Here is a 15,071-nt window from a genome sequence, read left to right on the forward strand (position 1 = left end):
TCACAGGATAACAGTTAAGAAGGGGAAGCAGAAGACAAATGAATTTCTGGAATTGTTTTCTATGGACTCCCAGGCTGCCTGCTTTCACCCTTTCTCCAGAGCTCATCAGTATTTGCAGTCGCTGCCTGTACAGGGCATGTTGACAAACCCCTGCCCAACACACTCTAAACTTGACTGAGGCTGCAATTTATCATTTGTTGCTTGTATGCTTGCTTGCGGGTGTTTTGTTTGTTTGTTTGTTTTGTTTTGTTTGGGGGGATTGTTGTTGTTTTGGCTGGCTGGAAGGCTGGCTGGCTGGCTGGCTGGCTGGCTGGTTGGTGGTTGATCTTTTGAGGGAGTTTTCCAGAGGAAGCCCAGGGTAGCCTGCAGTGAGTTCATCATCCTGCCTGAGCCTCATCGGTGGCATCGTGCCACCAAGCACACCGTGGCCACAGTCTCCTTGTCCTCTTTGTGTGCGTCACTCTTCCTGACCTAGTCAACAATGGCCAGAAGCGAGCACTGAATGTTCAAAGAGCTGACAGATGGTTTCCTTGATCATAGGAGACATTCAAATATTAGGTAGACACCAGAGAAGAGGGCTTAGCAAATATCCCCAAAGTTGCTACACCTAGAAAAGGGGACAGTTTAATAATGGCAGATGAGTCATTGAGTCAAACAAGTTATGTTAAAATTTCAGAACCTCCACATATGTAAAGTGTATATTCAGTGTGTGTGTGTGTGTGTGTGCGTGTGTATAAAAATAAATTCATGTAAATCTTCTAGCACTCAAGTACCTATAGTTATTCTTCTGCTCTCCGTGTTCTAGAATATATGGGCTAAATAATTGCTACTTGGCCAAAGCAGAGTGTAAGGGGGGAAATACAGCCTCTTGGGATAAGGAAAGTGTGAGAAACAGAGAAGCAGTTCTGCATACTAAGGTCAATTCCACCGCCAAGCAGCAAATGCCTGGAGGAAGTCAGTCCCCTAGGCTCTGTGTAAGGAAGATGGTGAAGACCCAGGAGCATGCCTAATGGCAGCCCACCTGCTGGCTGAATCAACTTGGAACACTTTCCAAGTGCAGATTCCCCTGACTTATCCAGGAATGTCCTGGCTGTGTATAGCTGGGCCAATGGCATGTACCTGTAGTCCTAGCTACCCAGGGGACTGACACAGAGGACACAAGGCCAGCTAGCTAAAATAAGATGCCCTCTCAAAATATTTGACTAAAGGTGAAATTTCACAATCCTGTATTTTAAAGGAGATTTCCAGCCAGCAATGATAACCAACTATATTTGGGACCCAGTATACCCTACACAAGATAGCACTTAAGATCCCTTTAAATGTTGAAAATAGATGTTTGCCTAATAATTATATAACTTTTATAATGATCTGTTTGTAATAAAACTTATTTTTGTTCATTTCCTGATATCTTTTTTTTAAGAATTTCCTCGGGTCTCTACTTTTTAAAAACTGCACTGTTTAGTTAAATATCTAGACTCTGTTTAGCTCAAAATGAAGTCTCAATAAATATTTATGAGTAGATAAGTGGTCAAACTCTTTGTTTTAAAAATCAGCACTTATTTAGTCCTCACATATATGGGAAGGCATTCCCCCTCGGACTTCGATTTACTAGAATATTGAGAATACTAAACAGGCTTGTAGTTTATAAATCAAGGCTTCGAGTCTTTAAATTATAGCTGGTAATAAAATCTCATTTTGCCTTCTCTGGGATGAGGAAATGAGATGTGTATAGTTTATTGCATTTCCAAGGTACCTTGTTAAGTGCTGTGTTAATACAGTGTGGCTGAGTTACTATTGCTTGAGTATCCCACTACCAACAGCCTTTGAATACCTCTCAGCCTTCCTAGCCCAGAATGGTATTAACAAGATGATGTCATGAATGACCTCTTTGACCAGCCACTATTCAGTTTGGAAATGGAAGCCCCATAGTACTGGGTAGCTGGCCTCCCAGGCAGAAGCCCCAGGATATAGTTTTGTCTTTGACAACTCTGAGAAAGTGACCAAACCACATAATCTCTATAATCTCAAAGCCCTGTTCTGAACCATAAACTCTGTATGAAAATTCTTACAGTGGTTAGGTTAAATCAGCAGTCACATTATTAATCTCAATGGTGACTCTAACTATAATTCTACTTGCTGCTTACATGTACTTTCTCCTTTCTCTTCTGAAACTATTTTTATATGCCAGCAAGGCACACAGAATTATTTTTGCTTTAAAAAACAAAAGTGAAGCAACAGGAGCAGATCTTGGTGTACCCCCCCCCCCGAACATTAAAACAGCAGGCCATTTGTGTGATGAGGCTTTCTGTGTGTGACCTGCTAGAAAGGAGAGTCACAGCTTCCCACACAGCATGTGATGTGGTCCCAGGCAATCCCCATCCCACAATGTGGCCCAGATATAGTTTGTCACCTTCTAAGAAAGAATCACCAATCATCCTATGACTGTCCTGGCTTAGGCATCAGCAAAGCCCTGGCTGCACACTTGGGAATAGTATGCTGTGTTGGATCCTGCTGTGAGGTCAAAGAGACAACGGAAATAATGGCAGTTTTTACTCCTTTTTAGACTATGGTTGGTTAGTTGGAGTATTGTATTAATAAAACATGTAGTTACCAGGAAATGATTAAAATCATATGCATATGCTGTGCCTTACAAATTCAAGTACTTGATATTTGTACTTTATAGCTTTTAAAGATTTGTGTGCATTATCTTCAATTGTGTGTGTGGTGTGGGGTGATCTTTGCACATGAATGCAGGTGCCTGCAGAGGCCAGAGGTATCAGATCCCTGGAGCCAGCATTACAAATGACATGGACTCTCATATGTGTGTGTTTCAGTGCGTGGGGAGGGGGAATGCTATAAACTTAAATCGAGTCCTCTACAAGTGCAGAATATGCTCTTAACCACTGAGTCATTTCTCCTAGCCTCCCTTTATTATTTTTAAGGAGAATATAATTGATATTCATAGACAAGCATTTTCTAGCTTATCAAACCTATTTATAATAATGATATTTTATTTTGGCCTGGTTGATTTGATTTTCTGCGATGCATAAAGACGCCGAACACAGCCTCACCACCAGCACCACCACGTAGATTTCCAATACAACTCTTCGTCACACTTGGTTGGATTTAATGGCTGCTGGTGTCACTTTTTTACGAGATCAGCCCTCAGTGAGTTTCTGCTTCAAATGAGTCATCATGGCTAATGATGGCATTTGTTATATTTCAGAGCTGTTGAGCATCTCATACTAAGAGTGACATCTGGTTAATGCTATCAAGGACAGCAACAATCTGAAGTTGAGGTCTCCTCCTGCATTGGAAGCGTGGAAAAATAAAAACAGAGAGCATCAAAGGTAAACTTTATTTCCTTTGTGTAATCCACTTCTGCAACATCCTGTAAAGATGCACTGTGTAAAACAGTTTTTCACTTTTTATAGCGTGATGTATTTCTGCCTGGCAATCCTAAAGCTATTAATAGGCTGCTGAATTTGATGTCCTTTTTTTTAACTCCTTGGCTCCCTGTACATATTTTAATTAAGATGGACTTCACCTGTGTAGTAATTGTCAGTCTAAGATGTCAGGTCTGTCAAATGCAATTTTCAGGACTCTGTAGGCTAAAATACTGGGCGTGAGGCTAAGCGTGGAATAGAAGAAGATGATGGCACAGCACATGCTCTGTGTTTTCTTAGCTTGCCGGAGACAGTTGTATTCAACAGCACAGGCTTGCGCACTGATCTAAATCTGGAGATGCTGAAGCCCATGCTGCAGTCTCCTCTCTCTTCCTGCCACGTGTTCTGTTAGAAGGGAAGGCTGGAGAATGTGTAAGTCAAATGCTTACCTGTGTAATGTCAGATCAGAGGGGGATTGATAGGGCTGGATACATCAGTCAGCTACTCTCCCATTCGGGTTACATGAGCAACAAAGACAAGGACTTGAAAATGGCCCTCGACTGGAACGATGACCTCACGGGTCAAGCTTGAGAACAGCTGGGCCTTCTTACCGGCACATGATGATGTAATTTTCAACCAAGGCAGGAGGATAATACGATTGAGTCTAGCACAGAAAGTGAATCAGTAAGAACACAGATAGGCTAACAAATCTGCCTGGGAGTCATGGGAACTGACTCTTCAGAGAGTTTCTATGGAAGTTTGGATGCTGTCTGGAATTTGTACCTGAAAGGCATGCAGGAGGATTGCCCTCTGAGTCTGCCAGGAAGGACATGAGCTCCCCTGGTTTTAGGCTGTGTTAGCACCACCTGAGGCAGGAGACAGAACATCCAATTATCTGGGAAGGCCAACCTTGTAATGCAAAGAGAATCTAACAGAGAACAGAAATGCCCATCTCTGCAGCTGTGGCCACAATCGCAAGTGGTCCAGAGGTCATTATTCAGCCAATCAGTGACTTGGTTACATTCCCCCTTTGCTTGATTTTGATGCGGGTCATTTTTCTCCCAGATGAAAGGTCTAAGAAGAAAGCACTTTGTAATTTGAAGTTCTATCCAAATGTCAGGGAGCCAAAATGAAGTGTTTTAAGATAAAATTTTTGTCGATAGAGCTGTGCTCAAAATGAGACATGCATCTTGGCATACTGGTTTTTTTTTTAAATAAATATATGTATGTATTTTGGCATACTGGTTTTTTTTTTAAATAAATATATGTATGTATTTATATTTGTATGCAATATACATATAAAAAACTTTATTCTTCCCCCTTCCCCCCCCCCGACCTCCCAGTCTCCTGCTCCTCCTTTGCTTGTTCCGCCTCCTTTGTTCAGTAATTTAATGGAATGTCAGCTTGAGGGGTTTGGGGAAGTTAGTTGCAATGGTTTTCCTATAAATGTGTTTGGAGCTTGCTGAAAAGCATGGCACTGCTAACAGTTGAACAGTCCATAGCTGTTCATTCTTGCTGACTCCTCCCCCTCTGAAGCAGGTTAGTATTGAAGGTAGTAGGGAAGCCAGCATATGTGTCCAAATAGATAGATAGATAGATAATATAAATATATACATATATTTATACATAATTAGTTTCAAAGTGTGGTGAGCATTTTAGGAAGAGTTATAACTAATGTAATAACATGTAATAATATCGTAGCAGTTACTTATTCTCTCTCTCCCTCTCTCCCTCCCCCCCTCTCCCCCTCTCTCCCTCTCCCCCTCAATCCCTCCCTTCATCTGTCTCTCCCTCCCTCAGTTAATTTGAGGGGTTGGTTCTCTCTCATTCCACCATATTCCACTTTCTGGCTAGGCCATCTCTCCTCCACCACTTCTTTCTTCTTTTCTTTAACAGTAGAATGTCAAACAGTAAAATAAAGTTGGATACAATCAGCAGTCTTGCTCTAATGTATAAAAATCACACTAGAAATTGTGACTAGGAAGGAACAGGTATTAAATAAACAATTTACAAGCAGACATTAGCAAACATCTCAACGACTGCAGAGTGGTGCACAGCATTCTAAGGAAAGCAATGAACATGGAGAGCAAGGGGCAGTGGCAGGGGAAGGTGACAGACAGCTGCACCAGAGAAGCTGTGTGGAGTGGCATGGCAGAAATACCAAAAGGAGTAGACAGAGCCAGGCCCTGAGTTGACAAGTCATCACTGACAGTGGTAGGAGAGAGCACTGATCAGATCAGATGGGACCCTGAACACCGGATGAAAATGGTGTGAATGCCCCAGGAATCTGATGCATGGCAACTCTTCCTTTGACTGAACTTAAAACAATCTCATCTCTCACTGGTTTCTGCTCTCCGTTTCCTTTGACTCCTGAATCTTTCAGTGTGAAAACTCTGACTATCACTTGTTTTAGTTCAAATCAAATATTCACATATTTACTACTCCACAGTTGTACAAATTGCTAATTCAGAAGTTTTTTAAGCCTGCCACTCAGTTTACCGTCCCATTTTTACCCTTTGGCTTTGTTCGCCAGTGGTCTGACTCACTACCTGGCAAATAATATCTGTGGTCTGTCAAGCCTCGAGTTGCTTTTGTAGGTCTATGTTTGTCCAGCATAGATCAGTCCAGGATGAAGACACAAATGTACATTTTTAACAAGCTTTGAGTGGATGCTAACCCATTTGTCTGGAGAGCTGACTTGGAGAAAAGTGCTATACACTGGATGAATCAGGATGGCAATATCATGATCCAGGGTGTCACTATAATGTTCATGTTACAGTTTGAATAAAGAGACAATAGGCTTCCTTGCCAGCACACACTGTGAAGAGTTTTATTAGCTTCAGACATATCTGAATCTTAGGATGGAATGAGATCTAGTCACATACAGGGTTCCAGGCCAGCAGTCAGTGCTACATGGTCAGACCTTGACTCATAAAAGGGAAAAGGGATAAATAATATGAAATCTTCGGTTTTAAGTGAATCATTTATTTATTTTTATATGTGTGAGTGTGTGCCTGTGTGTATATATGTGCACTATGAGACTGCAGTGCTTACAGAGGCCAAAAGAAGGTGTCAGATCCACTGGAACCAAACCCAGGTCCTCTGCAAGAACAGTAAGTGCTCTTAACTTCTGAGCTTTTGCTCCAACACTAAAATAAGGTCTTTATATCATAAAATTTTTAATACTAAGTTCCCAGATATATCTTCTGTCCAATACCATATTGTATACTTTGGAAATACATAAATATTAGATGGATAGTTGGATGGGTGGTGGGTGGGTAGATGGATGGATGAATGGATGGATGGTTGTTTATAAAATGGATGGAAGGATGATGGGTGGGTGGGTGGGTGTCTCTAGTTTTATGTGGAGTTTGTTGATTCACTTATACTTGAGCTTTATACAAGGAGATGAGAATGGATCAATTAGCATTCTTCTACGTGCTAACTGCCAGTTGAGCCAGCACCATTTGTTGAAGATGCTGTCTTCTTTCCACTGGATGTTTTTTGCTCCTTTGTGAAAGATCAAGTGACCATAGGTGTGTGGGTTCATTTCTGGGTCTTCAGTTCTACTCCATTGATCTGTCACTGTACCAGTACCATGCAGTTTTTATCACAATTGCTCTGTAGTACAGCGTAATGTCAGGCATGGTGATTCCACCAGAGGTTCTTTCATTGTTGAGAATAGTTTTTGCTATCCTAGGTTTTTGTTATTCCAGATGAACTCGCAAATTGCCCTTTCTAACTCTTTGAAGAATTGAGCTGGAATTTTTATGGGGATTGCACTGAATCTGTAGATTGCTTTTGGCAAAATAGCCATTTTGACTATATTAATCCTGCCAATCCATGAGCATGGGAGATCTTTCCATCTTCTGAGATCTTCCCTGTCTTTCTTCAGGTACTTGAAGTTCTTATCATACAGATCTTTCACTTCCTTAATTAGAGGCATATGAAGGTATTTTATATTATTTGTGACTATTTTAAAGGATGTTGTTTCCCTAATTTATTTCTTAGCCTGTTTTATCCTTTGTGTAGAGAAAGGCCACCGATTTGTTTGAGTCAATTTCATATCCAGCCACTTTGCTGAAGTTGTTTATCAGGTTTAGGACTTCTCTGATGGAATTTTGGGGGTCACTTATATATACTATCATATCATCTGCAAATAGTGATATTTTAACCTCTTCCTTTCCAATTTGTATTCCTTTAATCTCCTTTTGTTGTCAAATTGCTCTGGCTAGAACTTCAAGTACTATATTGAATAGGTAGGGAGAGAGTGGGCAGCCTTGTCTAGTCCCTGATTTTAGTGGGATTGCTTCAAGTTTCTCACCATTTAGTTTGATGTTAGCTACTGGTTTGCTGTATATTGTTTTTACGATTTTTAGGTATGGGCCTTGAATTCCTGATCTTCCCAAGACTTTTATCATGAATGGGTGTTGGATTTTGTCAAATGCTTTCTCAGCATCTAATGAGATGATCATGTGCTTTTCATCTTTGAGTGTGTCTATATAGTGAATTACGTTGATGGATTTCCGTATATTGAACCATCTGTGCATGTCTGGAATGAAGCCTACTTGATCATGATGGATGATTGTTTTGATGTGTTCTTGAATTCAGTTTGCAAGAATTTTATTGAGTATTTTTACATCGATATTCATAAGGGAAATCGGTCTCAAGTTCTGTTTCTCTGTTAGGTCTTTTTGTGATTTAGGTATCAGAGTAATTGTGGCTTTATAGAATGAATTGGTTAGAGTAGCTTCTGTTTCTATTTTGTGGAATAGTTTGAGGAATATTGGAATTAGATCTTCTTTCAAGGTCTGATAGAACTCTGCACTAAACCCATCTGGTCCTGGACTTTTTTTGGTTGGGAAACTATTGATGACTGCTTCTATTTCTTTAGGAAATATGTGACTGTTTAGATCGTTAATCTGATCCTGATTTAACTTTGGTACCTGGTATCTGTTTAGAAACTTGTCCATTTCTTTCAGATTTTCCAGTTTTGCTGAATATGGGCTTTCGTAGTAGGATCTGGTGATTTATTTGGATTTCCTCAGATTCTCTTGTTAAATCTCCCTTTTCATTTCTGATTTTGTTAATTAGAATACTGTCCCTGTGCCCTCTATTTAGTCTGGCTAAGGGTTTATCTATCTTGTTGATTTTCTGAAAGAACCAGCTCCTGGTTTGGTTGATTCTTTGTAGAGTTCTTTTTGTTTCCACTTGATTGATTTTAGCCCTGAGTTTGATTATTTCCTGCAGTCTACTCCTCTTGAGTGAATCTGCTTCCTTTTGTTCTAGAGCTTTTAGGTGTGCTGTCAAGCTGCTTGTGTGTGCTCGCTCCAGCTTCTTTGTGGAGGCACTCAGAGCTATGAGTTTTCCTCTTAGGACTGCTTTCATTGTGCCCCATAAGTTTGGGTATGTTGTGGCTTCATTTTTATTGAACTCTAAAAAGTATTTAATTGCTTTCTTTATTTCTTCCTTGACCAAGGTATCATTGAGTAGAGTGTTGTTCAGCTTCCACATGTATGTAGGTTTTCTATTATTTATGTTGTTATTGAAGATGAGCCTTAGTCCATGGTAATCTGATAGGGTACATAGGATTATTTCAATATTTTTGTATCTGTTAAGGCCTGTTTGGTGACCAATTATATGGTCAGTTTTGGAGAAGGTACCATGAGGTGCTGAGAAGAAGGTATATCCTTTTGTTTTGGGATGAAATGTTCATAGCTATTAAATCCATTTGTTTCATAACTTCTATTAGTTTCACCGTGTCCCTGTTTAGTTTCTGTTTCCAGGATCTGTCCATTGATGAGAGTGGTGTGTTGAAGTCTCCCACTATTATTGTGTGAGGTGTAATGTGTACTTTGAGTTTTAGCAAAGTTTCTTTAATGAATGTAGATGCCCTTGCATTTGGATCATAGATGTTTAGAATTGAGACTTCATGGTGGAAAACTTTACCTTTGACGAGTAAGAAGTGGAATTCAGTTCTTTGGTAAATGTTTTTTTTCCTTGAGTTTAGATTTTGCAGCTGCAGCATGGCCTGAATGTTTATTCACAAAGAGGACAAAAGTGCCTTCTGGTTTCTTGTGTTGAAATGTGTTCATAGTCAACATTGCAAGTCTTCCCTCTGCTGTATCTTTCAGACCAGGATTGGCTTGTTATATTTGTCCCACTTTGCTTGATAAAATAACTATCCCTACTGTCTGTTTTCTTTGTACTAGTTCATTTATGCCAGAAAGTGGACTTTTTTTTGCCTACTTTCAAAGCTCATTATGAATTTTATTCTGTATGGTTTAAAACCAAAGCCCCATATTTGTTTTTGCTCCTACGTACTCCATTGTATATTAAACTTGAAAATACATACATGAAAATACATACAAGTATATATTATCACAGTTAACCATAGATTATGATGGACATGAGTCCTTTATATATGAATTTCATATTTCATTTTAGTAGAAGAGAACTAATAACTTCATTTTTATTTTATATCATGCTTCATGTTCAAGCCTAAATGTTAATTAAAGCATAGAAGCACTAGGTTCAAATTTGTTTCATGAATTTTACATTCCATGGATGTATTTGCTTGACTGAGCCTGAGCTTTGTTACCTCAGTTAGAGAAAGAAGAGTTTAGGGTGGTGTTATGGGGGTGCTTCAGTAGGTACAATTCTTGTCACACAACATGAGGATGAGAGTTCAAATTCTCACCACTGATGTAAAGCTAGAGTAGTCCATGTCTGTAATCCCAGCACTCTTGTGTTGAGATGAGAAGTAGAGGCAGGAGAATCCTGGGACGCTCCTCGTGGCTGTATAACTGTGTATACACACACACACACACACACACACACACACACACACACAGAGAGAGAGAGAGAGAGAGAGGACAGACAGAGGGAGCACACACTCAAGACACACACACACACACACACACACACACACACACACACACACTCCATGATTTTAAGAGAGAAGATGGGAGGGCTAGAGAGAGATCTCCATGATTCAGAGCACTGGCTTCTCTGCCAACACACTTACTGATTGGTTCCTAGTGCTCTTATGGCAGCTCATAACCAGCTGTAACTTCAGTTCCAGGGGATCCAATGGCCCTCAACTGTCCACTGTGGCCATTGAGTATGTACATGGTATGAAGATGTGCATGCCAGAAAAAAAACATATAAATAAGAATAGAAAAGAAAAAAGGATAAGAAGGAAGAGGGAAAGATGCTCAGATCAAAATCCTTGAGATTCATTCCAGGACCTGTCGTCAATCTCAGGGTACAGAACTTATGCAGTGTGACCTAAATTCAGTGTCAAAAGTATGAAAGCATCAATCTGTTAACTACACACAGTTAAAAATAGGGATTAAAAGATGGGGTTTAAGATACAGAAAGATTGACGTTCAACACTCAACTTTTTCACTTATCACATGGCTGCCCTTAAAAAAAAATATTCCAAACCACATTATATGCTTAAGTATCTCTACCTTTTAAATGATTATTACTACTGTTATAATTACAACTATGATTATCACTTGTGAGCTTGTTTTGAAAACAAGGAATAATCTACCAAAAACATCCAGAACTTGGTTAAAGCTATCACTTATAGTCTCTCTAATAACCTGTTCAGATTTCCAGAACGACTAAACCCAAACTAAAGTGTCGGAAGTGAGTTCATATTCCATTCTCTTCCATGAGGCTGAGTAAAATTTTGCTTGAGACTTTAAAAGATGAGTACACTTCAGGAAAGGGTATCTATATTTTACTCTTGTGAGTCCTTAAAGTCTAATGGAAGAATTCAATGCATATTTTCATCTGAATGGGATGTCTCTGGCCATTCCCAGGACTAGTGAGTATAGACAGAAAACCATGCCTTGTACCTTGTCAAGAGTCATGTCTTCACTGGAACATGAAGGCACACGTCCAGTATCTCAGCACTTAGGAGGCCAAGACAGAAGGACTCCAAGGCCATTCAAGATTGTATAGCAAGTTCCAGACAGGGTTGCCTGTGTTTCCCTCTATCTACTTCCCAAAGGAAAATGAATGCTTCCTTCATCTTTGAGTATAAAACCTGCAAAAGGCATCCTCTGTCCTCTCTTGTAATCTACATACACCATTGGGAAGAATTAACCTAGAGATTCTACAAAAGGCAGAGTCACCCTAAACAAATGGCAGCATGCTTGCAATTCAGATCTGATTACAGTATATTGCAAAGCTGTTTCTTTTTATTTCTTAAAATAAAAAGTACATTTACATAACCAGTTTGCCAGATGCAGCTTCGTCTCCAGGCAAAAGAACCCAAAATTTGGCTGATAGAAGATTCATTTGCTACAAGGTTCATGTTCATGTTGCACATTGTCTCTCTGACATTGGTTAACCCCAGTTCTTCATCAGAACTTCCGAGTGACCCGCTTGATAGACCATCGGTGAAGCTGTGATGTAATATTTCAACCTCGGGCTAGAATTCCATCCTTTTGGATTTTTTTTTCAACTTCAATATCCTATACATTTGCTGTGAGCGGCTGTTTGCAGATGATTCTTACTGTTTAGTCATCTGCCCCTTTTATGTCAGAAATAATTTAGAAGCTGGAAACTTCTGTGCTCTCTGGAGAGCTTGATTAATTCAGACAATTGTAAGAAACAGAAGTCTAATTGTGGGATGTGGTGTGGTGTGTTTGTCGTGTCTCAGAAATGTTACCATCAAGATGAAAACCCTGCATATCTGGAGGTTTACGGGAGGAAAATAAATTATAGATAGTCAGAAAATAGGTAAGCTGGTAAAAAATGTAGATGATTCATAGATAAATAGATGAGAGATAAATAGAACAAGAGAGATCATAAAAAATATCAGATACAGTGTGTGGTATAAATTATGTTATTTATTTAAACAACCCAGTATTTCCCACGAGAGCAGCTTTTTCGCTACACCAATTACTCATAATATATAAATACATTAAACTATATGACTATGTTTTTAAACAAACCATAGTGGCCTTTATTGCAGGTCATTGCTTTTAGGTCTTTCTTTACCTGTAAGAGTATGCAGGAGCTACATTTACTAATGCAGCTTGCCAAGAATAATGAGAAAAAAAGGAAAACGGAATTGCTGGCTGAGTTTATTTCATCTTTGTGTATTCTCAACATATGCTAAGGATTTTCACCCAAAAGACCATATTCACTGAAAGCTAAATTTGGGGAAATGGTGATACTATACTAAATAACTAACTTTAGAACAGCTATTTCCTACTCTTCTAGTGCAATCTGGGAACTGAACCTCAAATTTCATACATGTCTAACAAAACTCTAGGATCCTCATGGACCGTCTCTCTGACATTTCAAATACTGGGGACTTTTTATTGAGACCGTTCTTTTTGTTGTTGTTGTTGTTGTTTTGTTTTGTTTTGTTTTGTTTTTAGCTCTGGCTGTTCTAGAACTCACTGTGTACATAAGGCTGCCCACCCCCACAACTGGTGGTCCATATGGGAGAACCAAGCCTAGGCAATCGGTCCTGAATTTCCTAAGAGCTGGCTGAGCAGGGACAGGGGAAGCAAGTCAGTCTTGGCTTGAGGTCCTGCCCTCAGAGTCCTGCTTTGCATTCCTCCTAGGCTTCCCTTGATGGTGGACTGTGAGCTCTAAGCTGAAATAAACCCTACTCTCCTGAAGTTGCTCTACAGCAATAGAAAGTAAACTGGGATGCAGTGTGAGAGTCGAGAAAGTTGGGAGTGAGTCACGCTTCGGTGATGGATCCTAATTTGGTCTGCGCTATTGGATGTTCTGTGTACAGTTTGGGGTCTATTGGTAGTGCCGTTCGTTGTGCTGCTTAGACGAGTCACAACCACAGAAGATTCCCTTTTTAAGCTGGGGTTCTTTGCTGTCCATGAAGGTGTTGCACGTACGGTAAGCACAGGCTATGGCCAGTGACACGGGGGTCCTCCCTTTAGTTCTTCACATAGGAGTAATCCTTTACTCTGGCAAGGACCATTTCCTAATCAGACTCCCTGAGTCTTAATAAGAAATGCAAGTGCTTTGATGTGCAGTGTATACTGAGATTAAATGGGCATCCATTTAAATATCCCTGGGGGGTGTCAATGACCTCTAAATGTTACACACACGAAAGTATTTCATGACAGATTTGAGAAAGGTTTTGAGCCTTTGGAACCATTTTTACTTAAGTAACATTATCGGTAAATAAATGTGCATTGGTATGAAAAGTTTCAAAAATGTATCCCTTTTGAACTTTAAAGTTACTGCTTTTTTTGACTCTAATATTATAATTTTTTTCCTCTCAAACCTGATTCTAGCTGTAGACATATTTATTTATTTATTTATTTATTTATTTATTTATTTATATTAGTTATTTTACTTATTTTCATTTTAAATGTTATCCCCCTTCTAAGTTTCCCCACCACAAATGCCCTTATGCCCTCCCCTATGCCCCTGCCTCTATGAGAGTGCTCCCTAACCCACCCACCCACCCACCCACTCCTGCCTTAGTGGCCTAGCATTCCCCTAACTCTGGGTCATCAAGCCTCCACAGGACCAGGGGAAAATCTTACTTCATCATTTTCCCTTTTCATTTTTCTCCCTTCTGCCTTTTCCATGCCCTTCCACCAGTCCCTCTCAAATAAATGTCCTCTTTTCTTTCACTGTGACTGTTATCTGCTCAGAGGTTAATTCTTCCTCTCTCAGCGGCCCTTGCTTGTCTGTAATTCTTTGTTCGGAGGAGAGGTGCCTTGAAATTCCCTTCCCCAGTAGCATGTCTATTGATGTTGTGCTTGTTCAGGTCTTGCTTAGGCAGCCATATTGTTGAGGTATCATGGTTGTAGCTTCTCAGACATTTCTAGAAGACAAATTTTCTCATCTGGTGTCCTGGTCCTCTGGCTCTTACAATCTTGCCTTCCCCTCACTTCTGCAATGTTCCCTGAGCCTTAGATGTGAGGATTCAGCACCCACCCACCATAGTCAGTTCTTTGCTTTTGAATACTCATGGTTTCCCGTTACAGTCTCCATCTGCTGCAAAGAGAAGAGTGTGTGATGAGGAGTAGAGATGCACTTATCAACAGGCACAAGGACAAGCATTGAGAATGCCCTTTAAGGAGTATGCTGCTCTAGGGAAGTGTTGGCAGTAGTCTTTCCGCTAAGATCCATGACCTCACATGCACTAGGTCTCCAGTTTCAGGCAGAATTTCCTCCTGATGATGTCTAATCACAGTGTTGTTTACTGCCAAGGTATGGGTACCATCACTATATCTTTTGGGGTATCTTACCATGCTGGTCATTATTGTGGTTCGTAGACATCATAGCTGGGTTCAACTATTGTTTGCTTCTTGATTGCATAGACCCTGTCTAGATGAGGAAAGTTAGCTCTCTTGACAGGAGACTTTTACCTCATATCCAGCTCAAGTCCTCCAAGTCCTGAGTATGGAATACATGGTATCACATGGTGTCTTGTCAGTAGGGCTTTACCTTCAACTTCTGGAAGGAAAACAAGGGCTATATCAATACCCTATATTGTTTTAGGAGTCTCTTGGACTGCCCTGACAAAAAACTAAAAGGTTATTTCTCATGCCTAGAACTGGAGTTTTTGTTAGGTGGTGTATGACTCTTGGGAGGGAGTGTTATCAGCTTAAATGGCATAACTGAATTTAAACTAGATATATTATATATCATATATAATACATAGTGATCTACAATATA

At 40.0% G+C, this 15,071-nt stretch overlaps 1 protein-coding gene across 6 annotated transcripts in view; it reads left to right on the forward strand.

Moving 5' to 3' along the window:
* Positions 1–15,071, forward strand: part of Dlgap1 (DLG associated protein 1) — an 826,285-nt gene that overhangs the window by 310,334 nt on the left and 500,880 nt on the right. For all 6 annotated transcript variants that reach the window (XM_021186024.1, XM_021186022.1, XM_021186023.2 and 3 more), the window contains one exon: positions 3,227–3,350. The gene's annotated coding sequence lies outside the window, so the exon portion shown is untranslated. The remainder of the gene's footprint in view (positions 1–3,226; positions 3,351–15,071) is intronic.

Source organism: Mus caroli, chromosome 17, assembly GCF_900094665.2.
Source record: "Mus caroli chromosome 17, CAROLI_EIJ_v1.1, whole genome shotgun sequence".
In the NCBI taxonomy this organism is placed as follows: Eukaryota; Metazoa; Chordata; class Mammalia; order Rodentia; family Muridae; genus Mus; species Mus caroli.